The following is a 24,917-nucleotide window of genomic DNA, read 5'->3' as shown; positions in this document are numbered from 1 at the left end:
AATGGGCATGAGCATATTTCCTTATTCTTACTGTATTCATTTCTCCCTCCAGTGTATACAGCATTCATAATCAAAAGTCTAAATTTCATATATGTAAATATGGATAAAATGGTTGCACCATTAGACTGTATTCCTTGAGGCAAAGACTACCTGTTCACTTTTCCATCCTCTGAGCCTCTGTCCTGCTCCAATGCCTGGCACTGAGTGCATAGGATCTTGTTAAATCTTTTTTGAATAATTTTTTTAAGTTTTATTTATTTAAGTAATCTCTACACCCAATGTGGGCCTTGAACTTACCACCTGAGACCGAGAGTTGCTTGCTCTTCCAATTGAGATGCCCCATCTTTTTTAATAATTCTTAAAGAAATTATGGAATGGTTTGTTGGGCAGACCATTGTGATTAGTACTTCATTAAGTGTACCAATTGATAGTATCAGTGTTTCAAGTTACCAGGGCAAAGGGGGTTAATATGTGAACTTGACCTCCACCAACAGAGCTTTGTACATAAATAACAGGCACTCAGTAAAGATTTAAGTAAATGACAAATTTTAGAAAGCATTGCGAGGGATACAGAGCTACATATGACAAAGTTTTAGGCAAGTATACGTAACCGGGGATGCCTGGGTGGCTCAGTCGGTTGAGCATCTGACTCTTGGTTTTAGCTTAGGTTATGATCTCAGGGTCATGGGATCAAGTCCAAGAGCCCCTTGTCAGGCTCCATGCTCAGTGGGGAATCTGCTGGAGATTCTCTCCCTCTCCCCCCCAAAAGAAATAAATATATCATAAAACAAAACAAAACAGTATATGTAACCAGAGACTCCATTCTCTAGTCTCCAAGATTGGGGTTTACTCATGCCCTAGCTTTTCCTCATCATGTGCGCACCGGATCCCTGTAGTCTAGGACTCTTGGAGAATCCAGGGTCATCAGTATACGGAATTTCTTGCTGCCATAGTAGAATACTAACAACAAAAAGGCAGCTGGCCTACACAGAGTGCTGGACTTTGTTCCGGCTTCTGCCAGGATGCGGGGAGGATGCCTGTTTATAAAAATCTCCTCCATCCATCTGCACTGCTACCTTGTGGACCATAATCTGGCCCTGGACCCAGAATCAGGATGTGTTCAGGTATCTGCCACCTCATAAACCCAGAGCTCTGGCTATTTGTTCTCTTTTCCTCTTTGAGAACCTGGCACATTACTTTCAAATTCAACTCTAAACAGAAAGATACGCTGATTTTCTAGCCTGAATACCCAGGCAAGCCTTCTTCATCCTCAGAGTTATGACCACCCCTTAAGTCTCTGGGCCCCACAGAAGAGAAGAAACCTCCATCTTTATATTTATGGGCACTCTTATCCAGACTTTTCTTGGTTCCTACCACGGGATTCAAAGAATGGATGGTAACTACCATTTAGGCAGCCAAATAGGAGGGGATCTAGCTTGGATGTGGCTAGCCCCCATATTTTCTATTATTCTGTGAATATTCGAGCCTCTGTCTTCTCTCTGTCTTGGATCCTTTGCTACCTGAGAAGGAAGGGAGAGCTGGTATCAGCTTTGGGATCCTCCTTTCTCTGGGTTCACCTTTGTTTTCTAAAAACTCCCAAACATGCATTAGCTTTCATGGTTCACCTTTGTGCAGTCCTCTATAAATACCCACCTCGGGGCACCTGGGTGGCTCAGTTGGTTAAGCATCTGCCTTCGGCTCAAGTCATGATCCCAGGAGTCCCGGGATCAAGCCACATGACGCATGTCACATGCCCGGCTCCCTGCTCAGCGGAGAGTCTGCTTCTCCCTTTCCCTCTGTCCCTCCTCCTGCTTGTGTGCACGTGTGCTCTTTTTCTCTTAAATAAATAAATAAATAAAATCTTTAAAAAAAAAATACCCATCTTTTCCAGAGTGCATAAAAACATGGACAGAGCTGGAAAGTTCGTTCTAGTTTTAAGAGTCTTTGATGATTAGTCCCAAAGTTCTGAGTTGTACTTAACATTTCCAATTGGCTGCTAAGACCCTAGGGTGGGTCTCCATGGCTCTTTCCAAAGGATTAGGTCTTCCTTTTCTCTTTCAGGATTAGCCTCCTTAATTCCAGAAATCTCGGAGGCAGTTTTCACAGCTTTAGCTTTCATCTCTGCTCTTCACTGAGAACACTGTCTGTGATGATGATTTTTCTGTGGCAACCATTGAGGATAGATTTTTGGAGCAAAGCCTCTACATGTATATGATGCCTTGATATTTTTTTAATTTAGGGATTCTCCTTTCTCTGGAGTCTAGTCTTAAAATTTTTTTAAAAAGATTTTATTTATTTGTTTGACATAGAGAGAGACAGCCAGCGAGAGAGGGAACACAGCAGGGGGAGTGGGAGAGGAAGAAGCAGGCTCCCAGCGGAGGAGCCCGATGTGGGGCTCGATCCCAGAACGCCGGGATCACGCCCTGAGCCGAAGGCAGCCGCCCAACGACTGCGCCACCCAGGCGCCCCTAGTCTTAAAATTTTTGACTAAAGGTCTGATGATTCACTGGGGTGCCTGGGTGGCTCAGTTGGTTAAGCATCTGCCTTCGGCTCAGGTCATGATCCCAGGGTCGTAAGATCGAGTCCTGCATGGGCTCCTTGCTCACCGGGGAGTCTGCTTCTCTCTCCCCCTACTTTTGTGTGCACTCTCTCTTTCAAATAAATAAATAAAATATTTTAAAAAATAAATAAATGTCTGATGATTCTTTATATTCTAAAAAAAATTCTTTTTAAGTTTTAAGGTCCCAAATCCTAATACACGCAATAACATGAATGAATCTCAAAAGCATTCTCCTAAGTGAAACAAGTCAGACTCACAAAGTTACATACTATATGATTCTATTAATGTGACATCCTGAAAAAGGCAAAACCACAGCGACAGAAAAGAGATCGGTGGATGCCAGACTGGGGTTGGGGGGAGAAGGTAATTACAAAGGGCAGTGTTTTGGGGAGATGGAATTGTTACACATCTTGATTTTGGTGGAAATTAATTGACTCAAAACTCACAGAACTATATTTCGTGTACAGTTTAATAAAGCATGAGTGTTACTATATATAAAATCATAATTTTTAAAAACTGAAAAAACTATTTTGCCAAGTATTTTTAAGGACCTACAAATACTTCACCACAGCCATAAAGGTATCTTCTATCAAAAGGTCATCAGTAACTTTTAGGGCACCCGCACTAAAGCACTGCCTTGATATCAGTCTCTTTCATAGGACTTCTGCAGTTCGTTCTACCTGCTAATATCTTCTATCATCTGCCTCTTTTATAGGACTTCAACAATGTCCTAATTAAAAGTTCGTTTGTTTCTTTCCTGGGAATGGAAAGGCCATTCCAGATAATACGCTCATATCCTGGGAGGCTGCATGGCCTTTACCCCAGACTACCACAATGTAACATATTGGGCATGTCTTTGATTGACTTGTTCAGGCAGGCTTGGGGTAATTAGGGTTTTCTTGTACACCAGGACTTGCCACAGTCCATGCTTTAAGAAGAGTGCTGCTATTTTTAGAGCTTTCTAGAATCTGAGTCAGGAATTTTGGAAACTACCTTCTATATATCTGCCTTACACAAAATTCTCCAGGGATAGGGATTACAAACAAGAAATTACTATCATCATGTCTTCTCTCCTGCATAGTCTGCCAGCTGATGAGGGAGCAGAAGGCAAGCGGAGGGCAGAGCACAAGCTGACACCCCACAGTTCCCCGCACACACACCCCCCCCACACACACACACTCACTCCCAGGTGGGATGTGTGTGACATTCCTCAGGCACACCTGGCTGCCCTAAAGCTAAGGGAAGGAAAAACAAATGGTTAATTTATAGAGATCACAGTCCTACAGGACAAGAGCCTCCTTCAGTTTACAAATGTCTTAGTGATTTATAAGAAAAAAGCATTTTGATCAATAATCTAACTTCCAGAAGGAAACTCCCAACTGTCTTAATGTTAACACTTTGCTAGAGGGAAAAACAACCTTAACTTGACAATGGCAAGGCCTCCAGGATCTCATAGGTCCTCTTTAGCATATGAAAGTTCTTTTGAAAACCTCCCATTTTCCCTACCCTCAGCTGGCACTTGTACAATCAGTCACTCTCACCCCAGTGCAGCAGCTCATTCTCCCACGGGTGCTGTCCCTATGCATTAATAAAACCAGCTTTTCACCCCAAAGACATCTCAAAAATTTTTGCTTGGCCGTCAGCTCTGGACCTCACCTACATTCAAAAACTACATCACCAACCACCCTATAGTCGCCTGGTTTGAAAGCATAGTGTAGAATCCTTCCAGCTCAGGCTCCCCACAGACCACTAGTGTGTCTATCCCTTACATAAGCAGACTGTTAAGTATCTACACCCACCAATGTGTTCTAGCCTGTCCGCAGCATCATAGCCACTATCTAAAAACTATCAAATACTTCCCATTTGGGGAGTTTCAGTAGTCCTTGATACAAGTATGCGCTATATGGAAATTCATAAATACCCTGGAATAAGACCCTCGGTAATGTAACTTATTCCCTCTGTCAATACATGATACAAATATTGTCCCATCTCTTTATCTTCCCTAGTAAATTGCATTAGTCCCAATCTCACTAATCAGGAAGTCTAGAATCTCCCCCTACAGGCTTCCTTCTCCCCCTGAACTTGCAATTAACTCAAAGCCTCAAACAGTTCAACAGTCTGTTACAGAGACTGTTAGCTGATACCAGAGTAGAATTGCTAGACTCAGCATATAAAGATACAGGATGTCCAAATGTTACATGGGACATACTTATACTAAAAAAAATATGTGTTATTTATCTGAAATTTAAATTAACTGGAGTCCTCTATTTTATCTGGCAACTCCCACATCAAACTCTCTTCTCTCTGAGCTGTACTGCATTTCCCAGGTCCTCTTGTGGTGGAGTGGGGTCATGTGACTGAGTTCCAGCCGTAACAACCTCTCAAGCACCTTCCTCCTTGCTCTCCTCCTTTCTAGCTGGCGAGGGAATCCATGTGGTGAGGATGATGGAGCCACAAGGTGGAAGGAACCTGGGTACCTAGATCACCACCTGCATGGGAACTGCCCAGGAGAATCGCCCGGGAGAATCATGTACCATGAACCCTACATGAATTCTTATTTGAGTAAGAAATAAATTTTTAGTGTGGCAAGTCACTGGGTTAGGGGTTTATTATAGCAGATAGCTTCACCTTAACCAACACAGAACACCAGTATCTCGAAGTAGAGTATTACCGCCCTGGACCGTTCGGGCTGCTGTAACAGAGCACCATAGCCTGGGTGCCTTATAAACAACACGAATTTATTTCTCATAGTTCTGGTGTCTGGGAAGCCCAGCATCAAGGCTCTGGCAGATACAGTGAGTGGTGAGGGCCTGCCATCTGGTCCATAGATGGCCGTCTTTTTGCTGTGTCCTCAAACAGCCGAAGGGACAAGGGATTTCTCTGGGGACTCTTTAGAAGGGGATGAATCACTGCCAAGAGGGCTCCGCTCTCGTGACCTGATCACCTTTCAGGGGCCCCATCTCCAAATACCATCACATTGGAGATTAGCTTTCAACATATGAATGGGGGACCCGGACACAGACATTTAGTTTACAGCAGCTGCCTGACAAAAACCTAATATTTGTGACATCAGCAGCAGCAGAAGGTAAGAAAACAGATATCCGAACCTAGAGAAATGGGGACACATATTATGCACTGACGAAATATTTGATGTCACTTGACATAACTTAGAAGGATGATGGTGGGCCTAAATGAATTTATAGCTCTAGGGTAGAGTGGTTGAAACTTTTCTTTATCCCTTCCTTTCTTTTTTTCTTGATGCCATGTAATCTTTTGGTGAAGCTTATGGACTCCATTCGAGAGTATTATTTTTAAATGTATAAAGTAAAAACCATGAGACGACAGGAGAAATAACTGTATGGACAAATGCTTAGCAAAATACTCTTAAAAAGCAAACATGTGATACAGGAATGTATTTGCATCTTTATTAATTCATTAAATAATCTAGGACTGTGTGGTAATTTTATTTGTTAACTTGACCAGGTAACCAGTTGCCCAGATATTTAGTTAAACATTATTCTGGGTGTGTCCGTGAGGGTGATTCTGGATGAGATTAGCATTTGAATTGGTAGACTGGATGAAGCAGACTACCTTCTGCAAAAGGGGTGGGCCTTACTTGATCTGTTGAAGGCCTGAATAGAACAAAAATGCTGAGCAAGGGAGAGTTTGTTCATTCTCTTCCTGTCTTCCAGCTGGAACGTCGATTTTGTCCTGACCTGGGACTTAGACCAAGACCGGAACCTTATATCATCAGCTCTCCTGGGTCTCAGGCTGATGAGGGAGCAGAAGGCAAGTTGAAGACAAAGCACAAACTGACACCCGGTACCCCCCCCCCCCGTCTTGTGGGTGGGATGTGTGGGCTATTCCTCCAGGAAACTTCCAACTATCTTAAAAGTTCATGCTTTGCTAGAGGGAAAAACCACCTCAGTTTGAGAATAGCCAGGCCTCCAGTACCCTGAGGGTCTTCTTTAGCATATGAAAGTCCTTTTGGACATCCTCCTCTGTCCTTACCTCCCAACTCCCAAGTACAAAGTCAGCCATTCCTCACAACCCCAGGGCCCCAGCTCTTTCTGCCCACGGTCCGTCCTCACGCTTTAGTAAAATCACTTTTTTGCACCAAGGATGTCTCAAGAACTCTTTCTTGGCTGTCGGCTGGCTCCGAACCTTACCAACATTCCAAAACCACATCAAGACCATCAGGCTGAGAACTACACCATCAGGCCCCCAGGGTCTTCGGTTTGCTGACTACAGATCTTGGGACTAACACAATTTCAAAGTAGTGATGAGGGATGAGTGTGAACACTATCTTGAGATATCTCATGTGTCAACATGTGTGCAACTATAATATGATGAAAATACCTGTGACATAATTCTCAGGAACGGCTAATACTGTGATTTGTTGCCTACATTCAAAACCGAGTGAAGTAAACGCTGCATTTCAGTTGGGGGTTGGAAAAAACAAGTAATTTATCCCCCCTACTGGTGAACACTGTTGGTAGTCGGCCTGACCCCCTCAGATCCTTTTTAGGGGTTTCATGTGATGTGGTTGTGGAATACAGGTGAGGTTCATTGGGGTGGAGTCCGGAGCTGATGACCGAGAAAGAATTCTTGAGACGTCTTCGGTGCAAAATGGTGGTTTACTGAAGTGCGGGGACAGGACCATGGGCAGAAAGGGCTGCTGCCCCAGGTTGTGAGGGGTGGCTGATTATAACTGTGCGGTTGAGGGCGGTAAGGAAAGAGGGAGGTAGAGAAAGTACTTTCATATGCTAAAGATACAGGTGGCCTTGCCATTGTCCGGTTAAGGTTGTTTTCCCCTCTAGCAAGGCATTAGCATTAAGATGGTTGGGGGCTTCCTGGAAGAATGTCACGCAAGTCCCACCCAGGAGTGGGGGTGGGGGGAGGTTGTAGGGTGTCAGTTTATGCTTTGTCTTCAGCCAGTCTTCTGCTCCCTTATCACATTTGTTAATCCTACAGCTCTATGACCTTTTCCTTACTAACTCTCTTCTGAGCCTTGCTTCAGAGGCCTACCCTTAGGCTACAGCAGCCCTTTGGACCAGAAAGTTGGAAATGCTTGGGTGTTTGTGTCCCAAAGGGCAATGCACAGCCGATGACTGACTGGGGAGCAGATATGAAAACCCAGCTTCTTTGCCTTGGGATGAGGCTGAGCTTGGGAATTTGCCTAACACTGCATCCTATCATCATTCTGCTTTTCCCTCCTTCCTGGTTGAGTAATAAACCACTTGCACATGAATCCTCATTTCGGGCTCTGCTTCCAGAGAACTTGACCTGACCTACCACCCAAATTGTAGAACCCTTTCTTCAAGAATCCCTGTTCTAGGGGAAGTGGTTGGAAAGAATTCAAGTGCTAGTGTGCTTGAAGTTTAACTTTCTGCTCTCCAGCAAGTTATTACTGAGAGAGAGAAACGCAGGCTGCAGTTGAGGTGGACTCAATTTAAGCAGAGATTAGAGAGGATGAAGAAAACCCATAGATCATGAGCTTTAGTGGGTTGGAAAATCCTACCGCTTCTGGAATCCAAAATTAAGGGATTAGATAAAGCACAGTAAGATTACTCAGTAAACAAAGTAACAGCTGTGTGGCAATTAGATTAAGGATATTCCCTTGTCTGCCAAGACTTCAGGTAACCAACCATCTTTTAGGTGAAAGAGTAAATCATGGGGTAAAGAAGCAAAGAAATAAGACAGCCTTTAGAACTGGGCCTGGATGTGATTGTCAAATGTAGCCAATAGGGGATGCCTGGGTGGCACAGTTGGTTAGGCGTCTGCTTTTGGCTCGGATCATGATCCCGGGGTGGCGGGATCGAGTCCTGCATCGGGCTTCTTGCTCAGCAGGAAGCCTCTTTCTCCCTCTGCCTGCCACCCTCCCCCCCCCCCCCCCCCCCCCCCCGGCTTGTGCTTTCTCTCTCTCTGACAAATAAATAAAATCTTTTTTTGGGCGCCTGGGTGGCTCAGTCATTAAGCATCTGCCTTCGGTTCAGGGCATAATCCCAGAGTCCTGGGATCGAGTCCCACATCAGGTTCCTCTGCTGGGAGCCTGCTTCTTCCCTCTCTCGCTGGCTGTCTCTCTCTCTCTGTCAAATAAATAAATAAAATCTTTAAAAAACAAACAAATAAAAAAAAAGAGCATGTGCTAATAAATAAATAAAATCTTTTTAAAAAATTTAACCAATAAAAATATGGAATGCCCAATATTTTTTCTGGTAATCCTACAACTAGAAAATAACTTTGGGAGTAGTTACTAGCACTTGAGTCTTTCTGAAAGCAAAGAGGTCAGAAACATCCAGGTTTTTTTGAGGGAGTGCCATTGGCAAGAAAACCAGGAGCCTAGTCTAGAAAAGCTTTTGCATATCCAGGAAACTTTAAAAAATAGCCATCAAGCTCTAATGCGCACCAGGAGTCGTGTGGAAGTGTTGAATCACTACATTGTACACCTGAAACTAATACTGCACTGTATGTTAACTAACTGGAATTTAAACAAAAACTTTAAAAAATGAATAAAACGAAGCCTTCAAATTTTCATGGGCAGGAAGCGCACTATGAAAAGTCCTCGAGGATGACATGCTCTGCAATGCCGACTTCACAGGCGGCCATGAAGGATAATGAGAAAGAAGAGCCTCTGAGAAGATGGAGCCAGGGACTCCAGATGATAACGGTAACAGGGATTCTTCCCAAAGGACAGGACATGACCTAATGAAGGAGATTCTTCCATCCCAAGACAGAGGTCTTTGCAATGCCTGCCCAGCTGTTTTTCACAGTTGCTAAGGACTAGCAACTGTGTCTATCTCCTGTTCTTCCTTCTCCTAACTGGGAGTATTTGTTTCATTGTAGAGACAATGTCCTAGCTCTACCATTGTACGTACAAGAGGAGAGATGGACAATTTACAGAAAACATTCTTCCTAATTCCAAAGTGATAAGATCATGAGGAGCCATATCCAGACCTAATGCGGAAGACTGTCTCCCAGAGATCCTAGATTTCCAGCTTGGTGTGACGACTAAAAAAAGACTTCAGGTTGGGGCACCTGGGCGGCTCAGTCGTTAAGCGTCTGCCTTCAGCTCAGGGCATGATCCTGGCGATCTGGGGTGGAGCCCCATGTCAGGCTCCTCCGCTGCGACCCTGCTTCTTCCTCTCCCACTCCCCTTGCTTGTGTTCCCTCTCTTGCTGGCTGTCTCTCTCTCTGTCGAATGAATAAATAAAATCTTTTTTAAAAAATTAAAAAAAAAGACTTCAGGTTGTTTCTCTTGGTAGAGAAAGAGGATTGTGTTCTCTGTATGGTGAAAAGGATGAAACGGATAATTAATGACAAGAAGAGTGGACTATGGCAGAGAACAAATCCATATTCTCCTCCTCCTGGGCACATGGCTGGATAACATTTCCTAGTCTCCTTCACAGTTAGGGTGGCCATATGTCTGAGCAATATAGTGACTTCTAGGCCTAGTCCATAAAGACTTCCCAAGAGTGACCCTTTATGCTTCTCCCCTTTTCGGATGACTAGAAGGCAATGATTCCCATGTGCCACCTTGGGGACACATTGAAGATGGCAGAACCAACATGAAGGAAGCTGGGGGCTTGAATCACCATTCAGACGAGAGCTGCCTAAGACAGTCACCTAACCACAAACACACACTTTGGACTGTTGGGGTGAATGACAATTATATCAAACCACTGAGATTTTGAGGACTCATTTAAGACTGTGGTTCTCAAAGTGTGACCCAGATCAGTGCATCAATATCCCCTGGCACTTTGTTAGAAATTCAACTTTTTGAAAGGAAGAAAGAAAGAAAGGAAGAAAGAAAGAAGGAAGGAAGGAAGGAAGGAAGGAAGGAAGGAAGAAAGAAAGAAAGAAAGAAAGAAAGAAAGAAAGAAAGAAAGAAAGAAAGAAAACCCAAATTTTCAGTTTCCACCCTAGAGTTCTGGGGGTGGGGCCCAGGGAGCCTTTCAGGTGATCCTGATACAAATTGAAGTTTGATAACCATTGATCTAGGGAAACAGCTAGCGTTAACTGAAGAAATACAACAGTTGAGTGGGGAGCCCCCAAACTGGACCAGTCTACGGTTCCTATTGTCTCTCACTGAACAAAGTGATGCTATTGAGCTCCCGCCTAACTCTACCAAGAGAAGATACTGGTAGACTACCGACCCTGATCTCAGCACAGGCCTCGGTAGAAACTTAAGGGAGGGTGATCCTTTTCACTTAATAACAAGCTCATCTGCAGTTGTTTCTCTTGGGTTTTTAATTTGTTTCTGTTTTTTGTTTTTTTAAAGATTTTATTTATTTATTTGACAGAGAGAGGGAGAGGGAAAAGGAGGGAGACAGAGCACGAGAGGGGGGAGGGGCAGAGGGAGAGGGAGAGGGAGAAGCAGGCTCCCTGCTGTTGGGAGCCCGATGTGGGGCTCAGTCCCAGGACCCTGGAATCATAACCTAAGCTGAAGGCAGACGCCCAACCGACTGAGCCACCTAGGCGCCCCTGAGATTGTTTTTTAAAGGGGCTCTATTGGTGCCTGGTGCTTTCAGATCTATCATCTTACGGGCCAGACACCACAGGAGCACTGTGTTGTCTGGGAGTTGGGATCATTGACCTGTCTTGATCTGTCTGGGACTTTCCTAGTTTGAGCACTGAAGGTCCCTCTTCGAGTCCCAGGCAAACTGGATGTTTGGTCGCCTTAGTTGGTGTGGGTTGAAATGTTCATCCCTTGTGACCCAGCGCCTTTTCTCTCACAAGGGTGATCCACTGCTCAACAGGTTAAGCAACATTTTATTTTCAACTCCCAAACATGAAAGTCCTGATTACACTATCTTTCCCAGATAATTGACCTACTCACCTTTGAAGCCAGATGCCCTGATTGCCTCCTGGTGTACCCACACACCCCCTTTTATGCATGTGTGTTGAGGGGAGGGGGAGTCACTTCCAGGATCAATGGATGAAGGTGACCAAGGTAACTTTCTAGCACCTATTTCAGTAAAGGGAAAGAGGAGGGTCAGGGACTCACATTTTCCAGTTAAACATTTCCTACTTATTTAAGGCTAGTAGAGGATATGATAGGTACCCCAACTTTATAATACTAAGTAAAATGGTACCTTTGGTATGAATAATATGCAGTGACAGTTCAAGAAAAGGAAAGAAAAGGATTTCTGCTTTCCTTAATTTCCTTAGGACTCATTCAGAATACTGGTTTTCAAAGGTGGTCTTGGGGTGCATCTCTAAAGTGGGGGAAATGTTTTGTTTTTTGAAGTACACACCTCTCACTGATATACCCTGGGCGGGGGAGGGGTAGTGATGTACATTCTGAAACAACTTCTCAGCTGGTTTTGAGCTGTCCCTTTTCTTTTGGACACCATTGTTTTAGAGCACGGTGTCTCAACCGTAGCAATCCTGACATTTCAGGCCCAATAATTCCTCATTGTGGGGGTTCCCTGTGTGCTGCAGGGTGAGTAACAGCAACTCTGGTCTCCACTAGATGCCAAGAGCACCAGACCCCAGTTATGACAGCCACAAATGTCTCCAGGCATTTGGAGGTAGGGTTGCCAGAAAAACTACAATATGTAGGATGTGGGCAATATGTGAGACACACTTATACTAAAAAAAAATTCATTATTTATCTGAAATCCAAATTTAACTGGACGCCCTGCATTTTTATTTGCTAAATCTGGCAACCCCACCTGGAGTTCAATAGTGCTCCCCGCTAAGGATCAGTACTTTAGAGCAAGGCTGGAAATGGTTATGAAAGCCATAAATAAAAATAAAACCAAGTACAATTTAGTATCGCCTCACCAGAGACACATTTTATTTATTTATTTATTTATTTATTTATTTATTTATTTATTTATATTTGAAGAGATAGAGACAGCCAGTGAGAGAGGGAGCACAAGCAGGGGGAGTGGGAGAGGAAGAAGCAGGCTCATAGCGGAGGAGCCTGATGTGGGGCTCGATCCCATAACGCTGGGATCACGCCCTGAGCTGAAGGCAGATGCTTAACGACTGCGCTACCCAGACGCCCCTATTTTACTTTATTTTTAAGAGAGGGAGCGGGGAGAGGGAAAGAGAGAATCTTTTTTTCTTTAATATTTTATTCATTTATTTGAGAGAGAGAGAGCGCGAGAGAGAAAGAGCATGAGTGGGGTGAAGGGCAGAGGGAGAAGCAGACTCCCCATTGAGCAGGGAACCGGATGCAGGACTGCAGGATCATGACGTGAGCCGAAGGCAGATGCTTAACTGACTAAGGCCCCCAGATGCCCGTATCAACTGTACTTTAAACAAGAATCTTAATGCTCAGGCTCACAGACAGTGACATGACATTTTACCAGAACTTGATGATTAAGTGACTTCCCACACTATTTTATTCCTCTGTTATGACTTTGTTATTCTAAGCATCCCTTTGCAGGAAAAAAAATAATGCCATTTGAAGATGAGCTCTGCACTTTGTAATGGCCTGGTAAGTATCATTACAAGCTGGGCAAGTCCATGGACTCTGGAGCCAAAGTAGCTGTGTTCAAAGCCCAGCTCTGCTACTTGCTCGGTATATGACCTTTGGGCGAGTAGTTTAATCTCTCTGTGACTCCATTTCTTTCTTTCTTTTTTTTTTTTTGAAGATTTTATTTATTTATTTGACAGAGTGACAGCCAGTGAGAGAGGGAACACAAGCAGGGGGAGGGGGAGAGGAAGAAGCAGGCTCCCAGCAGAGAAGCCTGATGTGGGGCTCAATCCCAGGACCCCGGGATCACTCCCTGAGCCGAAGGCAGACGCTTAACGACTGAGCCACCCAGGCGCCCCTGTGACTCGATTTCTTTATCTGTAAAATGGGGATAATAATTGTACATACCCTGCAGGGTTGTTACAAGGATTAAACAAATTAATATTTGTAAAATACTTTGAACACTGCCTGGCACTAATAAGCCCTAGGTAAATGCTTATTACATTACAAAGCTAAAAATTAAAATCACTAAAGTGAATTAAATACCCTTTTGTGGGCATTTTTAGAAGCAAAATAGAAAACTTTAAGTTCCTAATAATTTAGATGTGTGAGAGTCCAGAGGAAGGGACTGGTAGAGGAAGGTCAGGTCGGGAGTCACACTTGCACCTCAGGACTTCTCTCACACCTTGTGATTCTGTTTCATGACAATCCCACACTTGTAAAGGCATTTATAGCTAAAGAACTCAAAACATTGTTTATGCATAACAATTAAGTAGAAGGAGATTGTTAATAAAAATCATTCTAAAAAACTTGTAGCACTGGGACGTCTGGGTGGCTCCATCGGTTAAGCGTCTGCCGTTGGCTCAGGTCATGATCCCAGGGTCCTGGAATCCAGTCCCACATTGGGTTCCCTGCTCAGCTGGGAGCCTGCTTCTTCCTTTCCCTCTGCCTGCCACACCCCTGCTTGTGCTCTCTCTCTCTCATAAATAAATAAAATCTTAAAAAAAAAAACCCAAAACTTATAATACTTCCAATTACTGACTATGGGCACATAATTAACATAAAAGAAAAACCTGTGGGGGCACCTGGGTGGCTCAATCGATTGAGCCTTCGACTCTGGGTTTCAGCTCAGATCATGATCTCGGGGTTGTGGGATTGGACCCTGTGTCAGGCTCTGTGGACTCTGTCAGCATGGAGTCTGCTTGAGACCCTCTCTCCATCTCCCTCTGCCCCTCCCCACCACTCATGCTCGTGCTCTCTCTCTCTTTCTAAATAAATAAATCTTCAAAAAAAAGAGGGAGAGTGGATGCCCAGGTGGCTCAGTCGGTTAAGCATCTGCCTTCGGCTCAGGCCATGATCCCAGGGTCCTGGGATCGAGTCCCACATCAGGCTCCCTGCTTAGCAGTCTGCTTCTCCTCCTCCTTCCTGCTTGTGCTCTCTCTCACTATCTCTGTTTTTCTCAAATAGATAAAATACATATTTTTTTAAAATGTGTGCTTCTTCAGCCAATAGAAAGGAAATAAACAAGTACTGACACCGTGGGACCTTTGATCTTCTCCTTGTCCAAGTCTCCTCCTTTCCCCAGGGACCCTGGAAGTTACAGAGCAGATAGAACATGAGGATCCAAGAACCCTGAGAGCAACGGAAAAAGAGGAAGTGATATTTAAGAATATATTTTCAGGAGAGCCGATGTAGCATGAAACTATCATCTGTAAGGTCTCCAGAGCAGACAGCTAGTTCATATCTCAGCCGCTCCGCGGCCCGGCTCACGGATCTGTGGCCAAGTGATCTGCCGTGTCTCCAGAGCCAGACGTCATGTGTTACTTCACATTTCCTCACGTTTTCACTTTCCCTTCTGCCCTTGGCTGCCCTGGCTTTCCTTCTCCGAGGGAAAGCATGGCCACTTAATCCTCCCCTTTGACCACTTTCCAGAGATCCTCGGATAAAGTAAGTGTTACAGAGAAAAATAAAGCAGGAGTTGAGGGATGCAGAGAATTTGATCTCTCTGTGCTTCCCTTTCCTCCTCTGCTGAGACAATTCAATGCTGTAATAAGCACCACCTCTCAGAACGGTGCCCGGCACAGGGTAAGAACAGTATGAATTTTGAGCGTTATTACAGGTCTGGGAGGCTCTCGTTTCCCCTGTGTGTTGAGGAGTTGGCCTGCTGGAGAAGTCTGTGCCCCTCCCCCGCCCCCCACATCAGGCTGGGCTTGAACTGGGTTTGCTATCAGCAAGGAGTTGACTTTGCTCTAAGTGTGTCTGTGGGTCTGTCTGAAGGATTTCATGCATCCCTGCACTGGGCCTGTTTGTTTCCTATAGCTGCTGAAACAAATTCTAGAGGCCCTGGGGGAGAATCTGTTCTGGCCTCTTCCACCTTCTAGAGGCTGCCCGAATTCTTTGGCTTGTAGCCCTGCATTTTTCCAACTTCTGCTTCCATCATCACATCTCTGACTCTCCTGCCACTCGCTTATAAGAACTTTGTGATGATTTGGGGCCGATTTGGACAGTCAAGGAAAATTTCCCCATCTCAGCACCCTTAATTTAATCACATCTGCAAAATCCTCTTTACCTTGTAAGGTAATATATTCACAGGTTCCAGAGACCATCTTTGGGGAGAGGGGCATTTTTTGCCTACCATACTAGTCAAGGAGTTTATTCCGGGGGCACCTGGGTGGCTCAGTCGTTAAGTGTCTGCCTTCGGCTCAGGGTGTAATCCCAGAGTCCTGGGATCGAGCCCCACATCAGGCTCCTCGGCTGGGAGCCTGCTTCTTCCTCTCCCACTCCCTGCTTGTGTTCCCTCTCTTGCTGGCTGTCTCGCTCTCTGTCAAATAAATAAATAAAATCTTAAAAAAAAAAAAAGGAGTTTATTCCAATGGTGGCCAACATATTCCTCTGAATCCTACATGGAAATATAGGCCATTTCTCACTGATGCTCTTTTTCCAAAGAATAGCAGTGGGCAACCTACAGTGCCTTGGTTTTGAGAGAAAGAGAGAGGGAGTGTGCAAGATTGCTGGGGGGAGTATTCTGTCTGTGTTATATGAATGAGGAAGCAGTGACAGGAGTGGCTGCCTTCCAAGGACATGAAGCACTGTCTAAAATCCTGCAATGTTAAGGACTTGATGTCATGGAGGTCATAGTAACAACATTTTATTTTATTTTATTTTATTTTATTTTATTTTATTTTATTTTATTTGAGAGAGAGAGAGAGCACAGGGGAGGGGCAGAGGGAGAGAGAAGCAGGCTCCCCGCTGAGCAGAGAGCCTGATGTGGGACTTGATCCCAGGACCCTGAGATCATGACCCGAGCCAAAGGCAGCCACTTAACCAACTGAGCCACCCAGGCGCCCCCATAGTAACAACTCTTGAGACAAATAGAATTTTGGCACGCGGAGACCTAGATCCTGGAAGCGGGCTGCATGGCCACTTTATGCTTTTGCACTTGTGTATGCACTTGGCAGTGACAAATGACTGATGTCTTAAAAACAGAAGAACACAGGTTCCGGAGTTAGAAAAACCCAGAATCCTGGCTCTGCGGGCTCTGCTGTTTACTAACTACGTGACCTTGGATGACCTGCTCTTTCTCTAAGCATAAGTGTTCTTATCTGTAAATGGGTATAATAATAGTTCACAGATTTATTATTAGGATTTTATGAGATAATGCGTCCAAAATGCTTAGTCCATGCCTGACACACAGTAATTAGCATTCAATAAGTTATTATTATTATAACTGGAATAAATCTGAGGCAAGATGTTAGAGGAGAATCACCTTCCAGTACACAGCAAAGCACCTTACAATACCCTACAATTTCTCCCTGAAGCCCCATTCATCGTAGCAGCTACCCGTCCAAGTACTCTTTTCTGTCTCTTCAGAAATTCCCACCCTTTTTTGGTCCCTTCTCCTCTCCTCCTGAAAGACATCTCCCCTATAGCTTCTTTTTATTTTTTCTTTTAAGATTTTATTTCATTTATTCATTTGAGAGATAGCACGCACACACGCACAAGGGGGTAGGAGGGTCTGAGGGAGAGGGAGAAGCAGACTCCGCGCTGAGCATGGAGTTGGACCCACGTGGGCTCTATGGCAGGACCTGAGATCACAGCCTGAGCAGAAGGCAGATGCTTAACCGACTGAGCCACCCAGGCGCCCCTTAATGACTTTATTTTTAAGTAATGTCTACACCCAATGTTGGGCTTGAACTCACAACCCCAAGGTCAAACGTCTCAAGCTCTTCTGACTGAGCCAGCCAGGAGACCTTCCCCTGTGCCTTCTTATTTAGGCTCATTCTAGACTGTTTCTCTACCCATCTCACTGAGGAGTGTAACAAAGGCACAATGCCAAGCAATTTAAAAGGTCCTTTTAAAAAGGCACAGAAGTGGGGAAAACAAGTCTGTCATTACTTTTTTTTTTAAGATTTTATTTATTTATTTATTTATTTATTTATTTATTTGACACAGAGAGAGAAACAGCCAGTGAGAAAGGGAACACAAGCTGGGGGAGTGGGAGAGGGAGAAGCAGGCTCCCAGCAAAGGAGCCCGATGCGGCACTCGATTTCAGGACTCCGGGATCACGTCCTGAGCTGAAGGCAGACGCTTAACAACTGAGCCACCCAGGCGCCTCAAGTCTGTCATTACTTAACCTGATTTATTTTTGTTCATCACTTTATTAAGCTCACGCTCCCACTTCGCTACCCAGGTCAGGTGTGCCAAATGTTTGGTGAACCAGATGAAGTGAGTTTATTTTTGTGCTGCTTAGAATTCTGAGACATTTGTGAGACTCTTCGATCTGTGCTGCCGAGAGAAAAAGGTTCTTTCTTCCGTGCCAGCTGTGGAGTAGCCCTCTGCAGCAACAAGCTACAGCTTTCCTCTATCCAAGGAGGACACCTAGAGGCTACTTGTGATGTGGTAGCCTACCCTGCATGCTTTCCAAGCTGTTTTCCTCATGGATCCTATCATAAATCATAGATCCAATAAGCCCAAATAGAATAATCAGTAACGTATAGCTAATCGTAGAGGAGAGGAAACAGACCTACAGAGTTTATATTCACTTTGTAGGAACAGAAGTACATCACAAATACAGAAGAACTTTTTTTTTTTTTTCTAAGTGTGCTCCAAGCCCAGCGTGGAACCCAATGCAGGGCTTGAACTCATGACCCTGATCTCAAGACCTGAGCTGAGATCAAGAGTCAGCAGCTTAACCGACTAAGTCACCCAGGTGCTCCCAGAAGAACTTTTAAAAGTGGTAGGTGGGTGGAACAGTTACGAAGGGGACATTTTAGGGACAGTTGGGGAAATTTGAGTGTTGACCAGATGTTGGTTGATGTGATTGAGTTCGTGTCGATTTTTTTAGGTGTAGTTAGGGCATTGTGCTTGTGTTCGAGAATGTCTCTGTTCTCAGGAGATTCAGGCTAACATATTTAAGGATAACGTAGTAGGATGTGTGCAACCTACTTTCAGCTGTTTTGGCAAAAGGAAAGTGTGTGTACGCATATGGAGAAAAAGGAAGCAGGTATGGTAAGATGTTAATAGCTGGTGAATGTGGGTGGGGAGGAAGATTTTTTCAAAAATAAACAAATTAGAATGTGAAAGTGTTGAACTAAGTCATTTACAATGTTAACTGAATCTTTTTTTAAAGATTTTATTAGGGAGAGAGAGAGAGAGAGCACAAGGAGGGGGATGGGGAGAGGAAGAAGCCAATTCACAGCCAAGTGGGGAGCCTGACTTGGGGCTCGATCCCAGGACCCTGAGATCATGACCTGAGCTGAAGTCAGACACTTAACCGACTGAGCCACCCAGCAGCCCCTCAATGTGAACTGAATTTGTATCTCAACAGTTGTGACATTTCTTGTGCTGTGACGTTCCTACGCTGAAATTTAACTTTTGATCTCTTCCAGTCCCATCATTTTGTAACCACTCCCATGACTCTTTGCTGCCCTTTGTATTTCTCAAAGGGCACACAGCAAACACAGTTATTTGCTGATGCTAGGTTAAAAAACGTGATAGAAAGTTTCATAGCTCCTTGCTTGTGCCATGATCTCATCGGCCTTATTTAGGGCCTGAAGGATGTTTCCTTGTGCCCTTTCCCCAACCCCCAGCTTCCCCTGGCTGACTCATATTCATCCTCCAGCTTCCCATCCAGGAGAGGCCTTCCTTGACCTGCCTCTGTTCTCTTAGATCATTTCCCCTGCCTTAACACTTACCACACAGTATATTATAATGTCTGTGATCTCAACTGAATAACCCATTGGACTGTATCGTTTTCTTGAGAAAGGAATTTTGTTCACCTTTTTATAGCTGTAACCTTAGTCCTTGACATAGTCTCTGGCACATAGGAAGAACTTAATAAATATTTAATGAATGAATGCCCAGTATAGGGTGACTAACTTTTTAGAGAGCCAAACTGAAATGTAAGCCATACTATAGTCCCTCTCCCCTCAGATATATGTACATGTATATATATAATATACATATTTAAAAATTATACACATGTGTTATTCATTAGCTAGAAAATATAAAAAATAGGTGTTTATTTTATATCAAAGGATTTTTGTTAAAATTGTGGTCAAACAATTTCTTAGAAAGTATTTATAATTTTGTGGGGCACCTGGTGGCTCAGCCGTTTGGCGTCTGCCTTCGGCTTGGGTCATGGTCCCAGCATTCTGGGATCAAGCCCCGCATTGGGCTCCCTGCTCCAGGGAAGCCTGCTTCTCCTTCTCACACTCCCCTTGCTTGTGTTCCCTCTCTCACTGTGTCTCTCTGTCAAATAAATAAATAAAATCTTAAAATATATATATATATAATTTTGTAATACTAACTCTTTCTCCTTAGGAAGATTTCTCTACTTATTAGTTAATCTTTAAATTCTTTTCATTTTTTTAAATTAAAAAATGTTTTAAGTAAGCTCTATGCCCAATGTGGGGCTTAACCTCATGACCCCAAGATTGAGAGTCACATGCTCTACGGACTGAGACACCAGGCACTCCTTTGTATTCTTATTTATAGTTTTCTACTTATTTCCCACTTAACATATTTCTGATCAATTTATTTCATATACATATATATGTATGTGTATATGTATCTTTATCTGCAATTCTATTTCGAACTTGATATCACTCCTGTAATGACAAGCTGCTAAGTTTATGTATCCTTACTTGTATGTAGCCATTTTCACTTACTGCATCAATTCCAAAACTCTCTAATTGAACACCTTAGATTTTATAAATTTATAATCATAGATGCAAATAATAAGTTTCTTAATATTTATACCATTCCATTTTCCTATTACATTACCCAGAAGAATGGTCTTCAGACTGACATACACAAACCTTTGGGGTACACACAGACTTTGCCAATGGTATACAGCTAGGGAAGCTTTGTCAGTCTTCAGATCCCCAGCTTATGTTGTTCTTTTTCCTAATGCTGATGTTCATGTATTTCTCTTTCTCATACTTGGAAAGGTATTTTTGGTATTTATAGTCAGGATTGTAGTTAAACTTTTCAATAGTATATATATGCTATTTATCTAACCCATCTCATTTTACAGTGCAAGAAATCGAGTCTCAGGGAAACTAACACCTAAAGCATCATACTGTTCCACATCACCTTCCTTTTATTTGGTGGAAGGATGTATGCCAATTATGCATAATTTTTTCCAGCTTTGTTGAGTTATAATTAACAAATAAGAATTATGTATATTTAAGGCATACAACGTTCTGGGATTTTATTTTTAAGATTTTATTTATTTATTTAGAGAGAGCATGCGTTTGAGTGTGCCTGAGTGTGCGGGAATGGGAGAGGAGACGGAGAGACCAGACTCCAAGGTGAAGTCTGAGCCTGACTTGGGGCTCGATCTCAGAACCTGGAGATCATGACTTGAGCTGAAATCCAGAGTTGGATACTTAACCAACTGCACCACCCAGGCGCCCCTACAACATGACGTTTTGACATATGTATACATTATAAAATGGTTACCACAATAAAGCTAATTAACATGCTGGAAAGATTTTAAATGATTCTAATTTTAAATCTGTAATCGTGTCAGGAAAATAAAATGATGGGGCACCTGGATGGCTCAGCTGGTAAGCATCCAATTCTTGGTTTTCAACTGAGGTCCTGATCTTTGGGTCGCAAGATCAACCCCCATGATGGGTTCCACACTGGGTGTGGATCCTGCCTAAGATTCTCTTTCCTCCTCTCTTTCTGCCCCTCCCCCTCAAAAAAAAGAAAAGAAAAGAAAATGAATTATTAGCATTCAGTTGTCCCTTTTTCTTTGTTGTCTAACTCGCCAATTTTTTTTGTATTATAGCACTTATTTCCTTATCATTGTCTTCATTTGATCTTATATTTCAGTATGAGATTTCTAAATATTAACATAGGTTATTATACTAATTGTATTAATTAAGGAAATGGTTGAATTTGAACTGGTGAAATCAAAGTCGGCTCCAAATTGGTTACAGTTTTAGTAGTGTAGTTGACAGACAGTCTTGTTTAACTTGGCTCTCCTTTTCTGGTGACTTTTGTTGTCATTCTGCACCAGTCTTATTTCCAAAAATAATTTGCCTTTTTTTCCCTTTTTAGCTGTGTGATTTTTGTTGTTGTTGTTGCAGCTTCCACGTAACAGTGAACAGCTCAGCATAGTCAATTTATCTTTTTTTTTTTTAAGACTCCTTATCCCCTATTTAAAAATCAACAGTTTTGGAGAAACAGCATATAAATCTCTATTTTACTATAATCTCTTTCTCCATTCTCATCCTTGATGTATTTGCAAAATAGAGGAGGCCATTCTTTTTGTCCCACACTTTGAAAATACGATTTTATAGTGGGCCAACATCTTTTCTACGGTGGACAACAATGATAGTCATCTTGAAGGCATATGTTGCAAGGATGCTATCTCTTTACATTTTTATAAAGTCAAATATCTCATGAAATGCTACTGCATGTTTTAGGGAAACTTAAAAGTCACCAAACACTTTTTTGTAAAAACCTCAATAACAACAGGTAAACGAATCACTTCTTTAAAAGCGTTGCTGTGTACAAGGTATACAAAGCAAGATATTTAGCAGGTGAAACTTCAGTTTCTTTGGTAGGAAGTTTAGAAACTGAATGGAATTTGCCAACATGTACATTTACACTGTCTGCTGGGTATGCAGATAGATGACCGAAGTGTAGTTTGAATTTAGACAAGATATAAACAATCTTTTGTTTTATGCATTATGCTGCTTCATTAAAATCTTCAGCCAAATCAGGAAGATCTTTTGAAACTCTTTTTTAAAAACCAAAATGCCTGAGAGGTAGGGAGCACATTTTTGTTGTTCCCATGATTCAGGATCCCTTGATACACTGCAGGAAGCATGAATGTCGCTAGGACCTGTCAAAATCAGCTCTACATTCTAAGGTAGGGGGCCAACATAGTTGTCATCAAAAATTTCCCCTTGGTTTGCCAACAAGACATTTTTTAAAGAATTTTATTTATTTATTTGAGAGAGAGAGAAAGAGATAACAAGCAGGGCGTTGAAGGAAAATCAGGCTCCCCACTGAGCAGGGAGCCCGCCCTGGGGCTTGATCCCAGGACCCTGGGATCTTGACCTGATCTAAAGGCGGATGCTTAACCAACTGAGCCACCCAGGCGCCCCAACAAGACATTTTAGTTGCAACCTCTGAATTAGGAAACGTAACTTTATCCAGTTCCATAAAACAATCAAGGAAAGATACAATAATTCATGTTCGTCCTGGTTAGTTTGTTTGGTGCACCTGAGCTCAGTAAACAGCAACTACTTACACTGGGTAATGGTGTCTTTTGAGGAGATGAAACCTTTTATTGTTCCAGAAGTACTTGCCTTTCTTCTTTTTTTTTTTTTTTAAGATTTTATTTATTTATGCAACAGAGACAGCCAGTGAGAGAGGGAACACAACAGGGGGAGTGGGAGAGGAAGAAGCAGGCTCATAGCAGAGGAGCCTGATGTGGGGCTCGATCCCATAACGCCGGGATCACGCCCTGAGACGAAGGCAGACGCTTAACCGCTGTGCCACCCAGGCGCCCCCAGAAGTACTTGCCTTTCTTATCCTGAATTTGTGAGACTGTCAGGTCAGTGCTTTCACTTGCTCTTTGCCATGTTCAATCCCAAATTCTTTTCTGCAAATTGTGAGTACACCCTGTTTCGTTTATTTACCTCCTTAATCCTATGATATGGGTCCTCCTATCCACCTCTCATTAAAATAACACAGTTGAGCTTTCTTTTTCGGGGACGTGTAGGTCTTGCGGGTGTAGGTACTACAATTGTTTTCCATTATCTGAATCCTCAGAAAGTATGGCCACAATATTCACAGTGTTAAACATTAAACTAGTGCTATCTTGATGCAAAGCACAATAGTTAATGCACAGGCAAAACCAAAATCAGATTGTTACACAAGGCACTTACATTTCCCATTTAAACTGCAACACGAGGGGTAAAGCAACAATGCATGATCTGTTACTGGGAATGGCTAATCACGGTTGTCCACATCAGCCTCAGGGGAAAAACAGCAACCAGGGACTACAAAAGGTGGATAATTTGTGTCCAAGCCATTAGACACTAAATGCGTTCAGCCTCTATTTTTGTCGACTGTCACATGGCTTTTGTACCTTTCCCCAAACCTACTGCAGTAGTGGGGAACAACTGGCACTTTTCATGTCCCTATAAGGGGTTTCCAATTAAGAGAGATTTGCAGTGCTAGAACGGGGACAGTCCCCAGCAAACTGTGAAGGCTGATCACTCTAGCATGGGTAGCAGTCCTTAAAATATCAGAGACATGGTGATGAGACTAGTGATGAGGAATTTTCAAAAGTATGTCCCTTTGAGACTGTAATCCCAATCCTTGACCTAAAGCTAATTAATAGATAATTTGTCAGAACACATGCACACACACACACACACACACACACACACGCAGTAACCACTACAGACATGAGGGATAGAAACAGAAAAATGTTCACCTTTAGCCCAGAAGGTTGACCTATAGCCTGCACAGTTTCAATAAAGATCAAATATGTGCTGGTTGCTGCATTCTTTTTTTAAAAATTTACTTTGGTTTTTGAGTAGTCTCTACACCCAGGATGGGGCTCGAACTGACGCCCCCAAGATCAAGCATTGCATGCTCTTCCTACAGAGCCAGCCAGGCATCCCTGGTTCCTACTTTTTTTTTTTTTTTTTTGGGGTTTTTTTTTTTTTTTGGAGATTTTATTTATTTATTTATTTGTCAGAGAGAGAGAGACAGAGAGAGAGAAGAGCATGAGCAGGGGGATGGCAGGCAGAGGGAGAAGCACGCTCCACATTGAGCAAGGAGCCTGATGATGCAGGACTCGATTCCAAGACCCTGGCATCAGACCTGAGCCAAAGGCAGACATTTGATTAGCCGACTGAACCGCCCAGGCATCCCTGGTTGCTACGTTCTTAAAGGGTCCCATGACTGCCTGTGTACCTCACTGATGGCTAATATCCAATTGAATGATAAGCACCAGAGAAATCTTGCAAAAGTAGTTTTACCAGTAGAATTCAAAGAAAACATGTATGATTTAACAATCCCTGCACGTACCTTCCCCCTTGAGCACTAAGCATATAACCATCAGCTTCATAAGGAAAAGTACAGCCTTTCTGCCCTTGGGTCCTGTCCCTGTGCTACTTAAATAAAATTACTCAGTTGCACCATACAACATCTCAAGAATTCTTTCTCAGTCGTTGAGCTCCACAGCCCTGCAACAGACAGATAGCCAGTATTCATTAAAAGTAAGTCATTGTAAGGCAACCTTGTTTGTTTGTTTGTTTGGATGTGATTATTTGACTAGTCAATGAGGGGAATATTCTAGACCTATATATCTTGTTTTGGGGATGGGGAGGCATCTGAACTATTTGAGAGTGAGTTGCCAATTTGATGTGCCTTCATTCCTTACTACATTAG

This window comes from Ailuropoda melanoleuca, chromosome 8 (genome assembly GCF_002007445.2).
Source record: "Ailuropoda melanoleuca isolate Jingjing chromosome 8, ASM200744v2, whole genome shotgun sequence".
Lineage (NCBI taxonomy): Eukaryota > Metazoa > Chordata > Mammalia > Carnivora > Ursidae > Ailuropoda > Ailuropoda melanoleuca.
Note: the sequence above shows the minus strand (reverse complement) of the source record.